Source organism: Chanodichthys erythropterus, chromosome 3 (assembly GCF_024489055.1).
Source record: "Chanodichthys erythropterus isolate Z2021 chromosome 3, ASM2448905v1, whole genome shotgun sequence".
Lineage (NCBI taxonomy): Eukaryota > Metazoa > Chordata > Actinopteri > Cypriniformes > Xenocyprididae > Chanodichthys > Chanodichthys erythropterus.
The window spans coordinates 15,005,621-15,027,489 of record NC_090223.1 but is presented as its reverse complement, the minus strand read 5'-3'; the positions used below and the strand labels follow the sequence as shown (position 1 = coordinate 15,027,489).

Sequence of the window (21,869 nt, the reverse complement as noted above, 5' to 3'; positions counted from 1 at the left end):
GAGAGTTTATCAGCATCCCTCCTCCACCCCATCTCCTCACTTATAGTTCTATCTACTTTTACCACACCGGGGGGAGTACTCTGGGTTCGGGCCAAAATTCCGAGCTCGGAGCCCTCTCCCCGGACAGCACGCCAAATACGCAAAACTTTACTCCATTTAATTATATGGATATGTGAACTCGTGAAATATAACTCGAGAAAGAAATGAGAAACTTGGAACATGTGTATGGGCTCAATCTTTGGTCACGGTAAAAGAATCACGATGATTGGACACTTGGTGGCGCTATAACTTAAAATAATAAAAACATGAAAACATGAAAACAGGTAACTAACCAACCATTAGTCCGATCGACTTGAAATTTGGCATGCAGTGTCTTGGTCCAAGGGGACATGATAATCTATGGGTGCTTCTCAATTCTTATTTGTGCATCCTCATTTCCTTTCCTTGCTTCCTTTCCTCACGTCTTAGCTCCACCTTTTCAGGATGCGAGGGAAGGACACAAGGAAAAGATGTGAGGACGGAGGAATTGAATCAAGTGAAATGATATATCCTCGCTCCCTTTAGTGTCACTTCAAAGCGTCATCAGCTGCACTCAATATCTACCCATATGTTAATAAAGTTTGGTTATTTAAAAAAATTATAATAAATATTAATAAAGCAAGAAGCCCCGATGAAATATATAAGGTATAAAGTTTATTTAAATTTAAATTATTGTGACAGATATGAAGGGGGAGGAGAATTTATGCGTGCGTCAGGTTTCTCGGCGAGAAAGACTTCTGCAAAGGATGCAGCTGTGTATCCTCGCTCATGATTCCTCGGGAAGCCTCCTCACTCCTCGATCCTCGCCTCCTCGCTGTGCGATTAGAGAATTGAGATGTCCTTCAAGATGGCTGAGCTCGATCGGTTTCCGGGTCATAGGATGGAGGACGGAGGAGCGAGGAGACGAGGAGGGATATTGAGAAGCACCCTATGAGGACATTGGTGTATCTTGATAAACATGGCCGCCATCGGGCAATAAATTTTGAGCACCTATTAGACAAGGATAATGGAGGCCAATCGGTATGAAACAGTGGGCATGTTTGACTCATGGCCCTAGAGGTCTGTAAGAATTTTGAAAAAAATGGGCCACTAGTTGGCACTAATCAGTTTTATGGATGTGTTTTCATGTGGTGTTTCACACATCAACGCAATATGCATATCTTTTGATAGATCTCCTCATTTTGAACAACTTTGCCTCAAGAACCAATGCCAACGTCAATCAAATATTTCATTTTTTTTTTTGCGATTATGTAAAAAAACTTATTTTTGTGAACTAGTCCTAGGTTTTTCACCTGATCGGAACCAAACTAGTGCAGTATGTTCCTAATATAGTAAATAAAACTACAATTGGACAGAGGCTTCAGCCCTGAAGGTTAGAGAGATATAAATGTGAGGGAGCCCTCCCTTCTTTGTCACACTCTGCAGCCACTCTGAATGACTGACTGCTAGCCTTTTCTTGCAAAAATAAATAAAACTCATCAAAGACAATTATTATATTTGTCTCTTATTCAGAATTGTTTATTGTTTATTTGCCACAACATCCTCATTCTGAGCAACTTTGGCTCTCAACCACTGTTGTCAATTGAATCATTTGTTAAATATAAGAGATTATTAAAAAAAAAAAAAAAAAAAAAAAACTTTTGCGAAATCATCCTAGATTTGTGGCTCAACCTCTATAACGGTTAAATAGCATTAAAACACATGTGTTTCCTTAGGAAATTGCCTGTAATGGCTGCAACTGCTCTTTTCCATTTATGAAGGCTACACTCAAAGATTTTTTAAATCTTGTAAGATTTTTTAAAATGTGAGAGACCCCAGTCACTGTTTAGAATATTACTTGAGTAAAAGTATGTGATATTTTTTGTACTTAAGTATGAAATATATATATATATATATATATATATATATATATATTAAACATACTTAAAGTATTGAAAGTAAAAGTACAAGTAAATGTAAAATATAAAAGGAGTGAATATTAAATATTAAAAATTGTTACAGTTTGAGCAGCAAGATTGTGTTCAGTTTTAACTCTTACATTTTGTGTTCTTTGAATGAAAAAAATGGCAAAATGTTTATTGTAAGTTTTAAATGTAAAAATACTAATATTAATTATACATTGATCATTCATGTTAATTCATAGTGCATTTTAGCTAATGTAAGAGACAATTTTAAAATGTTAAAATGTAAATGTTGAAATTACCAATGAACGATACTTTTATTAAACCTTATTTAATGTTACAGATGGACTCTTATTGTAAAGTGTTACCATTTCATATAAACCAAACAGTCATGCTTAAAAACCATCTTTACACAAAAAGGCATAGCATTGTAGTATATGTATACTTTCACAAATTATTTGCCCCTATTTTAGAAAACTTGATGATTATCTAATCAAACAGTGTTACAGTGCCGATAAAAAAAGAACTGAAATCGAATACATTTCTGATTTGTTATGTTTCTGTCGCTGCATGATGAGGTTACAATATAAATATCCAACTTCGCTGGATAACGAATGCATAACAGCAAACAAATGGATATAAACTAATGCAAATGAATTGTAACAATCGTGACATTAAAGATTTGGTGTTTTTGTCACATTGTTTTAACCGCTTGAGGCAGTCCCGGCGCCTTGGGCGAGCCAACTCCATATCTCACTGCTGAAAAATCCAGCTAAAACCAGCCTAAGCTGGTCAGGCTAGTTTTTGCTAGTCTCCCAGCCTGGTCATAGCTTGTTTTAGATGGGTTTTGGTTAGTTAGGAGACCGGGAGGCTGGGAGACCAGCTTAAACCCGCTGAACACCAGCTAACCCAAGCTGGGAGACCAGCTAAAACCAGCTAAACCAGGCTGGGAGACCAGCTTAAACCAGCTGAATCAGCTACCCCAGGCTGGGAGACCAGCTTAAACCAGCTGAACACCAGCTAACCCAGGCTGGGAGACCAGCTTGACCAGCTAAGCCAGGCTGGGAGACCAGCTAAAGCCAGCTACTTCCATCTTAAACCAGCTAAGACCAGCCAACCAGCTTAGGCTGGTTTTAGCTGGATTTTTCAGCAGGGCCACCAACCACCAGTCCTTGCTTGTTTGCACATTATTATTATTATTATTATTATTATTATTATTATTATTAATTATAGGGCAATTCCAGCGTTATGGACGTGACATTTGGAGTCAAAACTTGAAATATAAACGCTCAAAGAATGCATTTAATAGTAACATATTGAACCGTCTATTTATATATTCATAATCCCTTACTAAAGGAGTCCAGACATTAGAAAAATGTCAGTCTATTCAACTGTTTTATATTTTAGATGAGGGAAATATACAGCGTTACGGACGTGACAAAAAAAGTCACTAAGATTTGGGTGACAACATATTTTTTAAGAATTCTGTGAATTACATTGAGCAAACCAAAAGTAATACTGCCCACTGAATGAAGAAGGGTTGGCTCTCCACAGAGCATAAAATAATAATTTTATTTAATTTTTCATGTTCGCATTAATGAGGAAAAAACAATGTTACGGATGTGACAGTTTTCCGTTACGGATGTGACCGGTCTGAAAGCGGCACAAAAGACTTGGTTTAAAACTGCTTTAAAACTTTCACAGAGACCTCAAGCAAGCATTTAAACCACCAAATACTGAAATCTGGGATACCAGTATGGTAAGACTCCACAATTTATCAAGTTTTTACTAAACTTTATACAAATGTAACGTTATACTCTGTAGTGCAAAAGGTTATGGATTAGACCTATTTCTCATGTTGACCAGCATGTGCGTTGTTCAAGAATCAATTTAGAGACCATGATTTTCCTTCTTACAGAACTGCTTGCTAAAATACATTGACAAATATTTATGTTTATCATAAAGCAGTTTAAAATCGCATGTTTTCCCCACAGTCAGGTGAACCGATTGACACTATTGCCAATCGCAATCATGTCAGTTTTATGTTTTGTGTCTAAATGACCACACGGTTTTTCGTCTAGTTTTCAGAGTTTAAAGCGGAGTCTTGAGTCAAAATGATCAAACTTTATTTCAAGTCAAAATTATTGCAATCTTATTATTTTCATTTTGTCAGCTTGATCGCGCGGATTGTGATCAATATAGGCTAGGCTATTCATTTTTAACCAACCGGTAACGCGACATCCCAATTCTCGAGGGAAGTGTCCTATGAGACACAATGCTCTTCTATAAGTTGTACTGTATCATATAGGCCTACCTTTTGATGTTCATATTTCGTTCTCTGGCAAGAGGAAGAGAAGATCGGTTCATGTGCACCTGATCCGCCGCTTACAGGCGCTGCAGTAGCTAATCTGTCACGCGCCGTAGGCTATTAAAGAGCGACATCTATTGTTTAAATTTTGTTATAAAATCGACTGAATTTGAAAGTTAAACCTTTTTCATATTAAAACTAACAAAGCACAAAGAGTATTGCGATTATTGGATATGTTCTGATATGGTAAGCCTGAAACAGATGATAGCAATATAAAGAAGCAAACTCATAGGATTTAATATGAAGCGTCCGTAACGGTCACGTCCGTAACGCTTATTATGGTTGTTCAGAGCAACGTAGTGAAATGAATTGTTGATCCTAATAAGCATAAACATAATTTAGCTTTGCATATAAAGTTTCAAGTTATTTGCATTTATAATTGTTATATGACATAAACTTAATCTTTAAAACGTTACGGACGTGACAGAGTTCTGAAGCGTCCTGACCTCTTTATTCTAGCTCTTATAAATTCATCAGGCAGTGCTGTTATGACTAAATGAGTGTATTTATTTCTCAGGCATGCCTCCATCTTTCTACACAATGCTTACTGCTAAAATAAAGTTTAAAAAATGGGGTCTTTGATCCCTTTTTTGAAAGCATGAAATATGGTTGGTTGAAAATTTAATTTAAGCATTGTTGCTTACCACATATATTGTGGATAAACAAGGCAATTTTCTTAAAATTTCTGTTAGAGCACATTAATACAGTATATTACAGACCTAAATGGACAATTTAAAAAGGGTTTTGTTCTTTTGGTTAAAACTTTTTTTTTTCATGGTAAAGATGACCTTTGCGTGGAATTGCCCTATAATCAATTGGCTACTGTTGATTATCAACCGTTTTGTAAATACATAACTCCTGAATAAAAACATAAATGTGTTTGGTCTGATTAAAAAAAATAATAATAAATAAATAAATATATATATATATATATATATATATATATATATATATATATATATATATATATATATCCGTTTAAAATATAGGCTATATATATATATATATATATATAGCCTATATTTTAAACGGATTTGATTGGTTTGTCGATAGTGAGCGCAGAAATGTTTAGCTGTGTGCTAAGCTGGTGCTAAGCATAGCTGCCGCGTAACGTTAGCTGTCATTTTTTAAACAGCTATGCTGAGCTATCTCGTGTGACACTGACTATATACTGCGTTTCTCTCAGAAACGCAGAGACCACCAAACGCAGAGACCACCAAAATCAGAGACCACCAAAGTTGGCAGGAGAGATCAGGGAGGTAACGGTAGACGAAAGCCCTAGTAGTTAAACTGTAAAGTGCCCACATGACAATCTACCTAACACAATCCAACGAGCAGTGTGCTTGGTAAAAGAACCTTATTACTCTTTAAGCAAGAGAAGTACAACGTACGCCAACACGCACTCTTAGCAGACACCATTTTTAAACTCACTCTTAGCAGACACCATGTTTAACCATTAGGGTTCTAGGAGCAAAAAATAGAACCAACCTAGATACTAGGTAGCTATTTAGCTTGACTAGAGTAGAATCCAGACTCAAGGAGGCTGATGTAGTTAAAACCAAACTTCAGTAAAGTTTTACCACAAAACCCACCCTTGAGAGGTCAACCACTCAGAAGAGTACTCGGTAAAAGTACCTTTTTACTCTCAAGTGAGAGGAGTACATAACTGAACTCCAACATGCTGCACGGGAGGCCCATAGGGCCTACCCTAGTAAACACGTGGCATTAGCTAGTGGCGAACATAATCATATGAACCATCAGGCCATGCATTCAAGATTTAGTTACTAAAAGGAAATGCATATTACGCCACATACTCCACGAGAGGCCTGCTTAAGGCCTGCTCAACAGAGGTGGGGTGTGGCCGATGACTCCCAGGTATCCTGCCAAAAAGTCGGCTAAAAAAGGAGGTCCTGTGGGGCCTACAATCTCAGCAACAAGTGGCGTTCAGCCTGTTTGCAGAATTAAACACAGACTGTGCCAACATGTGAACTAGAATGGAGGCCTGTAGGGGCCTACCGTTCTAATGGCATCAGCTTGTGAAATAAACTATGTGAGCAAGCTATGATCACCTAACAACAGCACTTGCAAAACTTTTCACAATCTGTTAACTAGAAAGAGGCTAAAGACATAAGAGCCTACATTCCAAGTTATATGCAATATAGCTGTTATCAAGATCACCAAAGGGAGCTAATAGATACCAGACTGCAAAAGCGGTTATAACACTACCCTGAGTATGCAATCCAGCAGGTGATGCACTCAGTGACACAAATAAACCCTAACTGGGGAATATTAAAATAGCCACCAATCTCTCTAAATAGAGGCTAAAATCAAAAAAGGCCTGCTATTATGAGAACAGGTGCTAACCTGTGGCAGCATAAGTAAGCTCACATACAAATGTAGGGCAAAAGGCTGGAACTCAAAGCAAAACACAGTGCTTTGAAATACATGCTATCCTAATAGGATAAACGTTCTCTCCAAACAGATTCACAAGTCTGTACTGAGCACTAGAAGATGGAGGCTAAACAGTTAGTGCTGTCAACTCAAACTTGAATGAAAATCAAGTGGCTCAGAGGAAAAACATTTATCATAGCATGAAAAGTTCTAGAAAGTGGGGCCTAGCATTTTGCGTGGACTATCGTGGGCTAAACCAGCTCACCGTAAAGGACTCTTATCCATTACCAAGAGTCGATGAGTCCCTTGACTTCCTTTCCCGGGGAAAATTCCTGACCACAATCGACCTAGCTCGGGGATACTGGCAAGTCTCCATGGCAGAGGACTCGAGACCAAAGACGGCTTTTGTCTCACACTGTGGGCTATTTCAGTTTCGTGTGCTTCCATTTGGTCTGTGCAATGCACCAGCGACCTTTCAAAGACTTATGAACAGTGTCTTGGCTGGTCTTATCTATAGGTCCTGTGCAGTCTATCTGGATGACATAGTTGTGGCTTCACCCACTTTCAAGCAACATCTCGATGACCTCAGGGAAGTACTTTCGAGGCTCAAGTCCGCCGGTTTGACCATCAAACTCGCCAAATGCCAGTTTTGTCACAGTGAGCTAACCTTCTTGGGGTATCGCATTTGTCTAAGTGGCATCCTGCCAGAACATGACAAAATAAAGGCCACCATGGACTTTAAAACCCCTTGTGACAAGCAGGGCGGGTGAGAGCCTTGAGGGAACGGCATGAGGCCAGTGACGCGAGTGTTAACGATCTTCAGCTGCGAGTCGCACCGGCCTCGAATCTCTCACGGAGGAGCTCCAGAAGCATAAAAGGAGGAGCGACAACAGCGAAGGATGAGAGAGGACCAAGCCTGGATTTTATGTTATGTTTTATTAGGTTATGTTTTATTGTGTTTGTTTTATTTCACTTTCATTTTGTTCTTTGTTTATTTTATTAAAGTTTGTTTGAATGTTCTCCGGTTCCCGCCTCTTTCTTCCTGTACATACAAACTGTGTTACATTGGTGCTAAAACCCGAGAGGAAGGAGGGACATGCTGTCAGAGAGCCCTCGCGGCTGAGGGGGATCGCGGTGCTCCGGTGTTTGGGCAGCCTCGGGAGTGTGAAGACCGCGAGTGGCTGCCCGAGGTGGTGGTGCTGGAGCCTATCAACAGGTGGGACGGAGAGCTTGCTTCCATGCTCCTGGGATGAGGTGGGGTGGCTGCCGTCCAAGAGGGAGCAGAGGAGTCGCCGCCATTCGCCATGCGCCGGAGCCTGCTGCCTTCCGCCATGAAGGGGAGGAGCAGAGAACGGTGGATTCGCTGCCGGCTGCCCTCAGTCGAAGGAGCCATCGCCGGCCACCCGTGACGCGAATGTTAACTTCAGCTGCGAGTCACACCGACCTCGAATCTCTCATGGAGGAGCTCCGGAAGCATAAAAGGAGAAGCGACAAAAGGGAAGGATGAGAGAGGACCAGGCATGGATTTTATGTTATGTTTTATTATGTTTGTGTGGCATTTTACTTTCGTTTTGTTCTTTGTTTATTTTATTAAAGTTTGTTTGCATGTTTGCCTCCTTCCCGTACATTCAAACTGTGTTACACCCCTGTCAATGTGATGCAAGTGAGGCAGTTTCTGGGCCTAACAGGCTATTATCGCCGATTTATACAGGACCACGCCCGCCATGCTGAAACACTCTTCATGCTTACAAAAAATTATGTTCCTTTTGTCTGGGACAGTGCCTGCCAGGATGCCATGGACATTTTGAAAGTAAAATTAACTTTGGCACCTGTACTAAGCTTTCCTGACTTTACTCTCCTTTTCTTGATTCATTGCGATGCCTGCGACATGGGGCTTGGAGCTGTGTTGATGCAGAGAGATCAGCATGGCAGAGATGTAGCTGTGGCATATGCTAGCCGTGCCCTGCATAAATCGGAGAAGCCTTATTCCACACCTGAGAAAGAGTGTCTGGCATCTGGGCCCTTGAGCACTTTAGGCCGTACATGGAGGGTCTCCATGTCACAATCTTCACTGACCACAGTGGGCTTAAGTGGTTGATGTCCCGTCCCAAACCTACAGGCCGCCTTGCTCGGTGGTCTATCCGCCTTCAGAACTTCGATTTTAACATTGTCCACAAGCCTGGATCTCGAAACAAAGTGCCTGATGCTTTGTCAAGAAATCCTCTAACAGACAATGAGTCGCCAATGGACCTCCTTCCTGACTATACTGTGATTGGTGGTCTTGATCTCCGCACACTACCTTCAGTGGCTCTTACGGATCTCTCTCATATCAGACAATGACAGCTTAATGATCCAATCACAGGTGATCTACTCCGTAAAATGGAGGGCGAATTCCAACAGGCCAGAGAGATTGATGATTGCTCTCAGTATTCCATTCAGGATGGCCTGTTGTACTTTCATGATCCTAAGACTGCTTGCGGCATCCACCCCTTAAAATCTTTAAAGCTGTATGCTCCTGCATCTCTCAGAAGTACCTTGCTGAGATACTACCATGATCACCCAACTGCGGGTCACCTGGGGATAACCAAGACCTTGGCCCGACTGAAACTTAGGTTTTTTTGGCCTAAAATGGCATCTGAGGTGAAAAAGTATGTTATCTCTTGCACAGTTTGCCAACTGACAAAACCAAGTCAAAGAAAGCCTGTTGGTCTAATGGTCCCAATACGGCCCCAGAAACCTTGGGAGTATGTTGGTGTTGATTTTGCCGGCCCTCTTCCACGTACCTCAAGTGTAAATGCTTACATCTTAGCATTTCTCAATTATTTTTCAAAGTGGGTTGAGATCGTGGCAGTGAGACAAGCTACAGCTCAAGTGGCAGCCAGCAAACTGCTGAGCAAAGTGTTTTCCAGTCACGGGGCCCCCACTTACCTCATTTCAGACAGGGGTTCCCCTTTTGTGAGCGACCTATTGGAACGGGTGCTCACTGCCCTGGGTACTGAACATCGCCTCACAATAGCATATCACCCACAGACTAATGCCACAGAGAGGGTGAACCGGACTCTGAAGACGGCAATTCGAGCATATGTGGATGATAAACACACCACCTGAGACTGATATATCCCACAAATCTGCTTTGAGCTAAGAACAGCGCCACATGAGAGCACAGGTCAAACCCCGTCCATGATGTTGTATGGGAGAGAGTTGGACACTTCATTGGACCTGGTCACTCAGACTGTCTGGGATGGGATGGAAGAGCCTGAAGTCCCCTACTCCGAGCACTTAAGCTTGTCACTGCAAGAAGCGCATGATCACGCAAGGGCAGCCCTGGACTCTAGCCATGAGAGACGGAAGCTGCACTATGACAACAGACGCCGCTCTGTTTCTTATGCCATTGGTGACATTGTCAGAGTGAAAACCCACCCTAAATCAGATGCTCTGGCCAATTTTACAGCTAAACTGGCTCCCCTATACTCTGACCCATACCGTGTCACTCAAGTTTTGTTTGTTGTTAACTATAGACTTGCACATAATGAAGAGATAAATTGGAAAGGTGAAAGCAAAGTTGTGCAGTCCTTGTATCTTGGAGTGAGTGAGACAGAAGTAATTAGCATTGTGTCCAAGATAAAAAGTAAAAAATCATGTGAAAATGACAGTCTAGACATGTTTATTGTCAAGAAAACCATAGACTGTATTAGCAAACCATTAACATATATAATTAATCTCTTGTTTAATACTGGTGTCTTTCCTGATAAAATGTAGGTGGCTAAGGTGTTTCTACTGTTTAAGTCTGGAGACAGGTATAGTCTCACTAACTATAGGCCTATATCTTTGCTTTCTCAATTTTCCAAAATACTGGAGAAATTTTTTGTTGAAAGATTAGATTGTTTCCTTGAGAAACATTCATTGTTATCCGATAGTCAGTATGGTTTCCAGAACAACCGTTCAACAGCCTTAGCTTTGATGAAAATTACAGAGGACATTACAACAGAATTGGAAAATAAAAATTTTACTGTTGGTGTCTTTATTGATATTAAAAAGGCCTTTGATACCATTGACCATGGTATTTTAATATCTAAGTTACAGGCACATGGAATCAGGGGTATAGTATTAAAATGGTTGACTAGGTATTTAGATAACAGGGAACAGTATGTTCATTTTGCAGGACGTGTATCAAAATGTAAAAAAAATTCTATGTGTCCCACAAGGTTCCGTATTAGGGCCAAGACTTTTATACCTTTATACATTAATGATCTTTGTGAAGTGTCAAAAATATTATGTTTTGTTCTTTTTGCAGATGACACACATTTTTTAGTTCTGAAATAAATTTAAAAATACTACTGACCACAATTCAAAGAGAAATGGTCCTACTTCAGAAATGGTTCAAGAATAATAAACTTTCATTAAATTTAAGTAAAACAAAATTTATGCTATTTACAAATAATAAATGTACCAAAAAATCAATTTGTGTTTAAACGGAACTAATATTGAAAGAGTTTATGAATTTAGGTTTTTGGGGGTTCTCATAGATGAGAAATTAAAATGGAAGCCACATATCTCCTATGTAAAAAATAAAGTTTGTAAAAACCTTTTTGTTTTGAGCAAAATTAAGTATATGTTAAAATACACTGCAATGCGAACTTTGTATTGTTCACTAATTTTTACCATATTTTATGTACTGTTTGGAAGTGTGGGGTAACTCATATGTCACAAATTTAATTATTCTACAAAAAAGAGCCATAAGAATTATACATAGAGTTGCTCCAAAAGAACACACCTCTGAACTGTTTCTGAAGTCATGACTATTAAAATTGAAAGATTTGGTTGTTCAGCAAACGTTATTAATAATGCATAAAGCAAGACATAGCCTGTTACTATGTGTCCTGCAAAGCCTTTTTGTTAAAAGCGAAAGCAGTCGGAGAGAACATGATTTCAAACAACCTTTAGTTAGAACTACTTTAAACAAATGTGTATTTCTGTTGCAGGTGTAAAATATCGGAACTCCTTGTAAGGAGATTTAAAAAAAATGTTCAAACATTTTACAATTTAAGAATAAATGCAACAAAAAAAAAAAATGGTGAAATTTTATGAAAATGTTTAGAAAATGATTGTATATATGATTGTGTATATTAGCCTATTGTAATTGATTTTTGCCATCTATATTTTTGTTACTTTTTCTTTGAAATAGGATTGGGGTAGGTTAAATAAGAATTTGTTCTTCATCCTACTCCTGAGTTTGCACTGAATGTTTAATGTATGTAATTATTTTGAAAGTAATTATTATTTTTTGATGAATTTGTGCAAGCGCAAATAAAGTAAAGGAAAAAAAGTTAGACACGTGAGAGGATGCTGGAGTCCTTCATGTGGTGAATATGCATCCTTTACACACTTGGAACTCGTGCAGCAGCCATGCGCAAAGTGTGCAGGATGAGACTGAAACACCCTATGAGGCCTTGGAGGGGTCACCATGATTTTGCCAAGTAAGACATGTTCCTGGATCAACATCTTTGTTGATGCAACCAGGGTTAGGTGCTTCTACATCAGTGTTATTCACCTATCTTTCCCTTCTGATTTTAGGGATAAGTTATGGGTAGGGTTAGGTTTAGGAATAGGGTTAAGACTAAATTTTCAGACTGGAATGTTGTTCCAGGATCAACAAAATATGTTAATCCAGGAACATGTCTTACTTGGCAAAATCACAGTGACCGCCTTGGTGGACTCTCAGCTAGGGCCACAGATGAGTGGGGATCAATCTCAAGACCCATGCGTTTCTCCACCTAATGAGGCTGTTGTTAATTCTGAAGACTTAACTGACAATGCTCATGACGTGACCAGGGATGACACAAGTTGTTGTTCTCACATCACTGATATTTATAAATGGACTAACAAGTATCAGACTGACAGATTGGACCTAAAGTAATATGTGTAAAGGTCTGACTGTCTTATGTGTTTAAATGTTACTACTGAGATGTTCTTTTCTGGCATAGGAATAGGACCTGTAAAGTATGGTCTATGTTCAAGTGTTTTCATGTTATCTTGTTTAAAAATAAAAATAAAATTGTTATTTTACACATATGGTTTGGTTACACAAGCCTTTGTTTTCTATGTGATATGTCTTTGAAGAGCTTACTGTAATGTGTAGCTTGTACTGACATGTATGCCAGTTATTGCCTTCTGTATGTGTACTCTGACGTTCTTCCGAGCAGATTCATTCACTCTTAACACTCATACCACAGGAAAATCTGATAAAATAATCTGTAGAATCATCAACACTTAAGCAAATTTATGTCCAGAAAACGTATTTTTTACAAAAGTTGTACATTGAAAAGACATCCACTGAGGAGCCAGAATGAAAGTTTGTGTTGATGTCTTTTTTTGTCTTCTGCACGTACGATATAGACGTTCACGAAACCTCCACCAGATCCACGGATCCATCCATAGACAGTAAAACACACGTTCACACCTTTAGACAACTTAGCATCTGTAATTCACACATATTTGGATTGTGAGGGACACCATATCTGAAGAAAAGACTTTCTGGCTCAGCTGGGACTCGAAACAGAGACCTTCTTGTTGTGAGGAGAAAGTGTTTCCACAGAGCCACTTCAGCTGCCCTTAGACACAGACATAAAATACAGGGCTGGATTTCCCAAAACCATCTTAACTCTACATTGTACTTAAATTGTACCTTAAGCTGTACCGTAATGTTAATACGTGTTTCCCGAAATGTTCTTAGTTAAGTATATCTTCTGTAAGTCATTCATTCATAAGGTTATTCTTAGCTATACCTTATCACTGTTGACAGTCTATACGAATATAATTTTGAAGTTGTAATACACGCAGTGTTCAATTAGGATAATGCCAAATAATAAAATGCAAATATGCACTGGTAAATTCAAATGTGCTTTGGCACTGAGCCAGAGACAGACACGCTCAGCACTTGTCATATTCCATACACAGATGTCTATGGAAGCTGCAATAATAACCCTTTCATTTATATAATTTGACAAAGTGTTTTATTTCAGATACACATTGTGTATGAAACAATAAAGTTTATTCTATTCTTCTCCTAGTTTCTTGGCCACATGTATGTATTTCAGGGAAAATTTTCAGTTCCACATATTTTACAATTACAATATATCATAAAATTCATGATATAGTTCACAAGTCTAAAAAAAAAAAAACAATATAAACGCAATACCTACATATCTGTCAGCTGCATGATGCATCTTCAAGGAATGAATACTTTCTAAAATAATGTTCTAAAATAACGGTTGCCTTAAACTCACGCAAAATATAGATAAATTACAATATAGATTTAGTTTGCAATTTGGATTATTTTATAAGATCCCATGAGTCCTGATAAATGTGATTTCAGCTTCTGAAGTGCTTTGTTTATAAAGACAACTGCTTTCTCACATAACGCAGTGAAGCAGCTCCTGTATAGAGTGAATTATCGATTCTATAGCCATCAATATCAACCAGTTCAGCACCACCGCCATGGACGGTGTTGATGAATTCACACCAAATCCCCTGGTTGAAAGAACTCCTGTCTCCTGCGACGGTTGTAGTACTTCTCTTGGCGGGTTTGGGCCCGTACAACATTTCCTCATCAAAATTATGTAACACCAGCTAAAGCAAAACAACCAGAGTCACACAAAATCTGAGGGGGACATCCACCAATTGTATTTCAAAGTATTTAACCCCATTACAATATTAATCCAAAAAAAAAAAAAAAACAGAACAAAACATTCATCAGAAAAAATACATCATTGTACTTAACCCCCAAACAGGCATGAGACCAGTCTACCCTGCAACCCTCTTCTTACAGGAGTAGACACATTATACACATGAACATTGATGATGGAACCCACAATGTTAATGTCCATATTAAGAGTCCAGTCCTCCGTTTAGAACATGCCTTAAGGAACATCACAAGAATATATCAGTCCAAACGAGTATTCAGGATGAAATTGTCTTTTCTCTCTTCAGTACTCAAGACTGGTTTCAACACTGGTTGATGATTGGTACAGCCCATACAATCACCCAAGAAAACCCTCTGTATACAAACAAAATTAAACAATAATCAGGCCAAACCTGAAACATTCCTTTATGCATATACACAATCCAACCAACGGAACCAACAGAAAAAACACTTACATTGAGCTGAAAGAACAATGAAGTTCCTCAAAATAGGGCCCATACAAGGGTTTAAACAGAGATGAACTCCTAGCCCTGCTACAGCACACCTGGCTACTATCTTACTCACTCTCCTATAAAAGGGTGAGCTAGCATGGTTACGCACCCAAAACTCCCCCTAGTGACAGGGTAATGAGAGCCTTATTAGTTTGGCTATAGCCTCAAAGGTCCATCGTCTGGAGGTTAGGTTGGACACCCTAGAAGTCGATTGGGCAAAGCATGTTAAAGACACAGAATCAATAGTCCAACGAGCCATCCAACCCTTAAGTGGTCAATTAAGTGATTTACAGCGCCAAATACAAGATCTGGCTAAACAGCAAGAAAGTCTAAGACAAATGCAGAAGCAACAAAGAATTGAACCAGATGAAAAGTTGGCTGAGATGGTGAAAAGAGAGTGTAGCATTGTGAAGCAGAAATGTGAGTCCAATATAAAGGAATTAGGTGAAGCTATAATGGATTGTTTGAAAAGAAGAGATGCCAAGTTGAAATCTTTGGTTCAGTCGACTCCTGTAGCTACCTCTACTCCTGTAACACCCCTGGTCCCAACAACGTTGGCTGCCCAGACTTCTGGTAGCTGTTCTCATTTTTTTCCCAATAAAGCTGCTATCAAACTGGAATTCCCAAGGTTTGGAAGCATGGAAGGGGAAGATCCTATTGATTATATGGAGAAGTGTGAGGAATATTTAGCTGTTTGGCCGATGAATGACAGTGAAATTTTAGCATCACTTCCATCAGTTTTAACCCATACTGCTAAAGATTGGTGGGTAGCCGTTAAAGCTCAGGTAAAAACTTGGAATCAGTTTAAAACCACTTTTTTGCAGTCATTCCTCTCTGAAGATCATGAAGTTGAGGCAGAAAGGAGAATTTGTGAACGAAAACAAAGAGTGGAGGAAAGTATTAGAACATTTGCCTTCCAGTATAGGGCTTTGTGTTTGAGATTGAAACCCACTATGACAGAAAAAGAGATACTACAAGCCACTTTGCGGAATTGTAATCCAAGGATTGCCAGTATTTTGAGGGGAACTGTGACATCTGTTGATGAGCTGGTTAAAGTAGGTACATTGGTGGAGCGTGACATGGCAGAAGAGAGAGCTTTTTGGAGGCAGCGACAAGCTGAACAAGCCCCAAAGTGCTGGCAGGTTGGTATGGATGACTGCAGTATCCAGAAGACAGCTTTTATAACCAAGAAAGGCCAATATGAATTTCTTTGTTTACCGTTTGGCCTGAAAAACGCCGCTGCCACTTTCCAAAGGGTGATGTTTACAGTGTTGCAAGACTTGATTGGCCAGTGCTGTTTTGTCTACATTGATGATATTGTTGTTTACTCTAAGGATGTCCAAGAACATCTCCAAAACCTTAACTCCCTGAGGTCTGAAAATGCGCCGGCGCGTTTTGCAGTTTTTTTTTCACATTGCAGCAAAACAGACTTAAAATACTCCGTCATTTTTTGTCATAGAGACATAAGTAATATATCAATTGAAACTATAGAATATCTTCTTTTATTTGTATACACTCAGAGTAAAAACAAAATGTTGTGCTTTTTGTAAAATAAAGGAAACTAAAATGATGCATGATCTGTCCTCTCCCTCTGAACAAAGTCTAATCTGATAGTTCTCAGAAAATAAACTATAACTTAGTGAATACTAATGACAAAAAAATTACACTTATGTCTAAAGACACGTTGAAATGTCAGGTTTTAAATCGTGCAAGTCATATCGAAAACAAAAATTCTGTTTATGTAATCTGTATGAAAAGAGACACATGTCAGAAGTCTGTGATTCAGCTCATTATCCGCTAATGCGGCCACGCCCACGGAGCCAGCGCTATTCAGAGGCAAATTATGAGTCAATACAGGCATTCATTGTCTCAATCATGTATTTATTGTCTTGAAAAGTGTTTATCTATATGTAAAAGCCATGGTTAACGACCTTTGGAAGACATGCCGTTAGTTCCTGATATGTCCTCTTCTTCTGTAGAATAATTTGTGGACTAAATGTGTACAGAGAGCGCTCTCCGGCTACAAGTATGAATTAAAAACACCATTCCTGAAATGTCCTCTTCTTCTTTAGAATAATTTGTGGACTAAAGGTGTACAGAGCGCCCTCCGGCTGCAAGTATCACCTGAAAACACCAGCGCTCATAGTTATGACAATGAATATAGAATAAATATAACTCCTCTGTATAGAAAATTGACATAAACATATGAGAATCCATCAATATTTCTCCAAATGTGCATGCTTTTAAACTAAAAGCCTATATTCAGACTCTTTGCATCACAGAAATACATTATATTTTAAAGAATATAATAGAATACCATTATTTTAAATTGAGCTGAGACATGATTACAGAGGTTTTTTTCACAGCCTACCTGACTGAAAGGCCTCATTAATATGCAGCACCATTATAGGTTCTTTATGCAATTCTTTTGTCTTCTCAGGTGTAAATGAGCCATTATTCATGATCATTCACGCCTCCATGCATACTGTGTTTCTTGACAAAAAGTATCTTGCAAAAACTAAATCAATATATTGTTTTATATGAACAAGTAGGCATTATAATTTTTACATAATTTTGAAGCAAAAACTCTAGCCTACAACCTCAAATACCCAGAAGTCTTGTAAACACAGATTTAATATATATTTTTGGCCTTATTTCAGTGACTTCATTTTTTTGTTTTTTCAATAACCACGCATAAACGTTATTCCTTCAAAAACACAAACATGTGCATACATGTTCCTCACATATTATTGTAGCCTAGTTTGTGCTGAATACAGTGTAATGACACTTTTGTCATTAATATGTTTATGAACAACTGAAAAAAGCACAAATGTCAGGGCATGTCAAAACTTCTCCAGGCCCCAAATCAGCCTCAGACTCTAGAGGGTTAAACAGGTGTTTGGCAAGCTAGAGTCTGCAGGTTTGACCCTTAACTTAGAAAAGTGCAGCTTCCTTAAAAGATCACTTTCCTTTCTGGGACATGTCATTTCTGGGCCAAAGTTGACGCTGTTAGTAGGTTTCCATCCCCCAAGAATGTGAAAGAAGTGCAGCGGTTCTTAGGCCTTGCCGGGTGGTATCACAGATTCATTCCCCGTTTTTCAGAGCGTGCTGCCCCTCTACATGAGCTTAAGAAGAAGAATGCAACCTGGGAGTGGACATCTAAATGCCAACAGTCTTTTGAAGACTTAAAAGATGCTTTGAAAAAAGCTCCAGTGTTGATGCCTCCAGACTTCAACCAAACGTTTACTGTGCAAACGGATGCCAGTGACACAGGCTTAGGGGCTGTCTTAACTCAATGTAATAGCGTATGCATCCCGCCTGTTACAAGGTGCTGAAAAATCTTACGCTGCAGCTGAAAAGGAATGTCTTGCTGTAGTGTGGGCTGTGGAGAAATGGCGGCAATATTTAGAGGGGCATCATTTTGAAGTAGTCACTGATAATTCTGCACTCACTTGGGTGTTCAATCATCCTCGACCAACTTCTCGTCTTACGAGATGGGCCATCCGATTGCAAGGATTTGATTTTATCGTATGCCACCGTAAAGGAAGGTGTAATATTGTCCCTGATACTTTGTCTCGAAGTATTGCTGAAGAGCAGACATCTGCTCAAGTTGCGATGTACCAAGCCAAGGGAATTGGGAGCGATTTGCCCATTAGCTGGGAAGAGATCGGTGAGCAACAACAATCTGATACCTCACTTAAGCCATTGTGGGATGCTGCTAAAACTAAACCTGTAGACCCTAACCATATTCACTATACCATATGTAATGGCTATCTGTTTAGATGCATACCCCATCCTCATGAGCATCAGTCCCTGCAAGTAGTTGTACCAGCTCCTTTAAGACAGCAGTTTCTACAATATGCACATGACAATCCCTTAAGTGGGCATTTGGGACGAATGAAGACTCTGCGGCGTTTGCTCAACGTGGTGTACTGGCCAATGATTCGCAAAGACACCTGGGAGCATTGTAAACGATGCCAAATATGCCAGCAATACAAGCCTCGTATAACCAAGTTGACAGGACATTTGCAATCCACTCCAGTTGTAGAGCTGGGATACATGCTTGGTATTGACTTGATGGGACCATTGCCAAAAAGTCTTAAACAGAATGAGTATCTGTTGGTCATTGTGGACTACTGCAGTAAGTGGGTTGAACTATTCCCAATCAGAAATGCAAAATCCCCTTTAATTGCTGAGATCCTCATAAGAGAAATCTTTACTCGCTGGGGGACACCTGCTTACTTGGTCTCGGACCATGGTCCTCAATTTACTTCTCAATTGATAAACCTTACCTGTAAAAAATGGGGAGTGACCCAGAAACTTACCACGTCCTACCATCCTCAAACTAACTTCACTGAAAGAATCAACAAAACTCTTAAAACCATGATCGCTTCATTTGTCAAGGAGAATCATAGGCACTGGGACAGGTGGATCTCCGAGTTTCGTTTTGCAGTTAATTCTGCATGGCAAGAAAGCACAGCCTACACTCCAGCTGAGATTGCACTCGGACGTAAGCTTAAGGGTCCTTTGGAGCGACTGGCACAACGACCTCCTGACCCGGATAAAGAGGCTTATGATGTCATTGAGCATACACAAGCTCTCCTGGAAAGAGTTAAAGGAAATGTTGTACGGGCCCAAACCCGCCAAGAGAAGTACTACAACCGTCGCAGGAGACAGGAGTTCTTTCAACCAGGGGATTTGGTGTGGATACAAGCTCATCCTCTGTCTCGTGCTGATGATTCATTCATGGCCAAGTTAGCTGCTAAGTGGAGAGGTCCTGCAAAGATTATAAAGCAGCTCAACAAGGTAAACTATGTGGTTGCAATGGTAGACCATCCTGATCAATGTGACACTTACCATGTTGAAAAATTAAAACGATTTTATGGTACGGTTCCACCTTCTACTGAGTGGGGGTGTGTGTAACAGTTTGGTACAAACTGTCCCTGGGGTAATTTTCCTCCCTGTCACTAGGGGGAGTTTTGGGTGCGTAACCATGCTAGCTCACCCTTTTATAGGAGAGTGAGTAAGATAGTAGCCAGGTGTGCTGTAGCAGGGCTAGGAGTTCATCTCTGTTTAAACCCTTGTATGGGCCCTATTTTGAGGAACTTCATTGTTCTTTTAGCTCAATGTAAGTGTTTTTTCTTTTGGTTCCGTTGGTTGGATTGTGTATATGCATAAAGGAATGTTTCAGGTTTGGCCTGATTATTGTTTAATTTTGTTTGTATACAGAGGGTTTTCTTGGGTGATTGTATGGGCTGTACCAATCATCAACCAGTGTTGAAACCAGTCTTGAGTACTGAAGAGAGAAAAGACAATTTCATCCTGAATACTCGTTTGGACTGATATATTCTTGTGATGTTCCTTAAGGCATGTTCTAAACGGAGGACTGGACTCTTAATATGGACATTAACATTGTGGGTTCCATCATCAATGTTCATGTGTATAATGTGTCTACTCCTGTAAGAAGAGGGTTGCAGGGTAGACTGGTCTCATGCCTGTTTGGGGGTTAAGTACAATGATGTATTTTTTCTGATGAATGTTTTGTTCTGTTTTGTTTTTCGTTTGTTTTTGTTTTTTGTTTGTTTGTTTGTTTGGTTTTTTTTGGATTAATATTGTAATGGGGTTAAATACTTTGAAATACAATTGGTGGATGTCCCCCTCAGATTTTGTGTGACTCTGGTTGTTTTGCTTTAGCTGGTGTTACAATATGATGATTAGGCAATTAGTCTATTTTGTTTAAAGTTGTTTTTTGCTTTGTAATAGCTTTATGCAACCCAATTTGTGATGATGCATAAAAATGTATTGAAATGATGGAATGTAGAAAACTATGTATAAGAATGATATTAATTGCTATTATTTATGCATGTATACTGTACATAACCATGTTGAAATAGTTTGTATATGACTGCTTTACTTACAGTATATTTTATATTAAAAAAGAAATATTAAACTTTAGTGTATAGTACAAAATTTATATGAAGTAACTTAAAGTAGTGAACATTTATGTATTAGATAAAAACTGCATATAAGGAAAATGTAATGCTGTAGATAAAGCATATTTTACAGACGAAAAGGAGACGGACACAGAGGAGAGAGCCAAGAGGAGAGTTAACAGGAAAAAAACGCAGGATACATCAGAAACACCTTAAAAGGATTGTGGAAGACTTGGCAGCTCTCCAACTGATAACAACAGAAGATAATTTAACATCGGCAGTGAACTGTTTGAGTATAAAAGACTGATGGGAAGACTGGTTAGACAGATACTGATTCAGCAGTGTCTCTCGACACGAGAAACCCAGCTGATTGAAACTTTGCTTTGTTTTATTAATTTTGTTAATAACCTTTGTTTGCCATTATTTTTGGTATATTGTAATTAAAAATTACTATTACATCAATTGCAAATAACTGTCTACCGATATTTTATTACTAAACCCTTGAGCATGAACAGACCACAGAAAAGTCTTCTGAGGAAATTGTAAGTATCGTTTGAATGCTTATGTTTTAGGTCAGATTTGACTTACTCTACCTAACCTGAGAATAATAAACAATAAAGTTAAAGGTGAAGGTAAAATGGTATTGGTATTGGAAAGATATTGGAAAATTTTCCAACAGCTGCCATTAGCTCACTTCTGTGTACAGATTTATCCCCAAAAAAGGGTTAAAGGTTTAGTCCAAAAAACATAAATTCTGTCATCATTTCAACTCGACCTTGTGTTGTTTCAAACCTAAAAGATGATATTTTGAAGAATGTCGGGAACCAAACAGTATTGGTGCCCTTTGAATTTATTTGTATGGAGACAAAAACATTTCTTTAAATTTCTCATAGAAAGAGAGAGAGAGAGAGAGAGAGAGAGAGAGAGAATAAAATTATGTTATTTTTATATAAAAAGTAATGACGTCAAACCTGAGTATGGTAGTCTTCCTTCTCTGTATCATTAGTTCGGTTATGAGCTGTAAATGAAAGTTTTCTGTCAAAT

The 21,869-nt window shown here is 38.9% G+C and overlaps 1 protein-coding gene across 1 annotated transcript in view; it reads right to left on the bottom strand.

Annotated features, from left to right (window-relative positions):
• LOC137008758 (reticulocyte-binding protein 2-like) overlaps nt 1–21,869 on the bottom strand; it is a 34,587-nt gene extending 12,718 nt beyond the window's left edge. The window contains exon 1 of the mRNA XM_067370478.1: nt 21,797–21,869. The gene's annotated coding sequence lies outside the window, so the exon portion shown is untranslated. The remainder of the gene's footprint in view (nt 1–21,796) is intronic.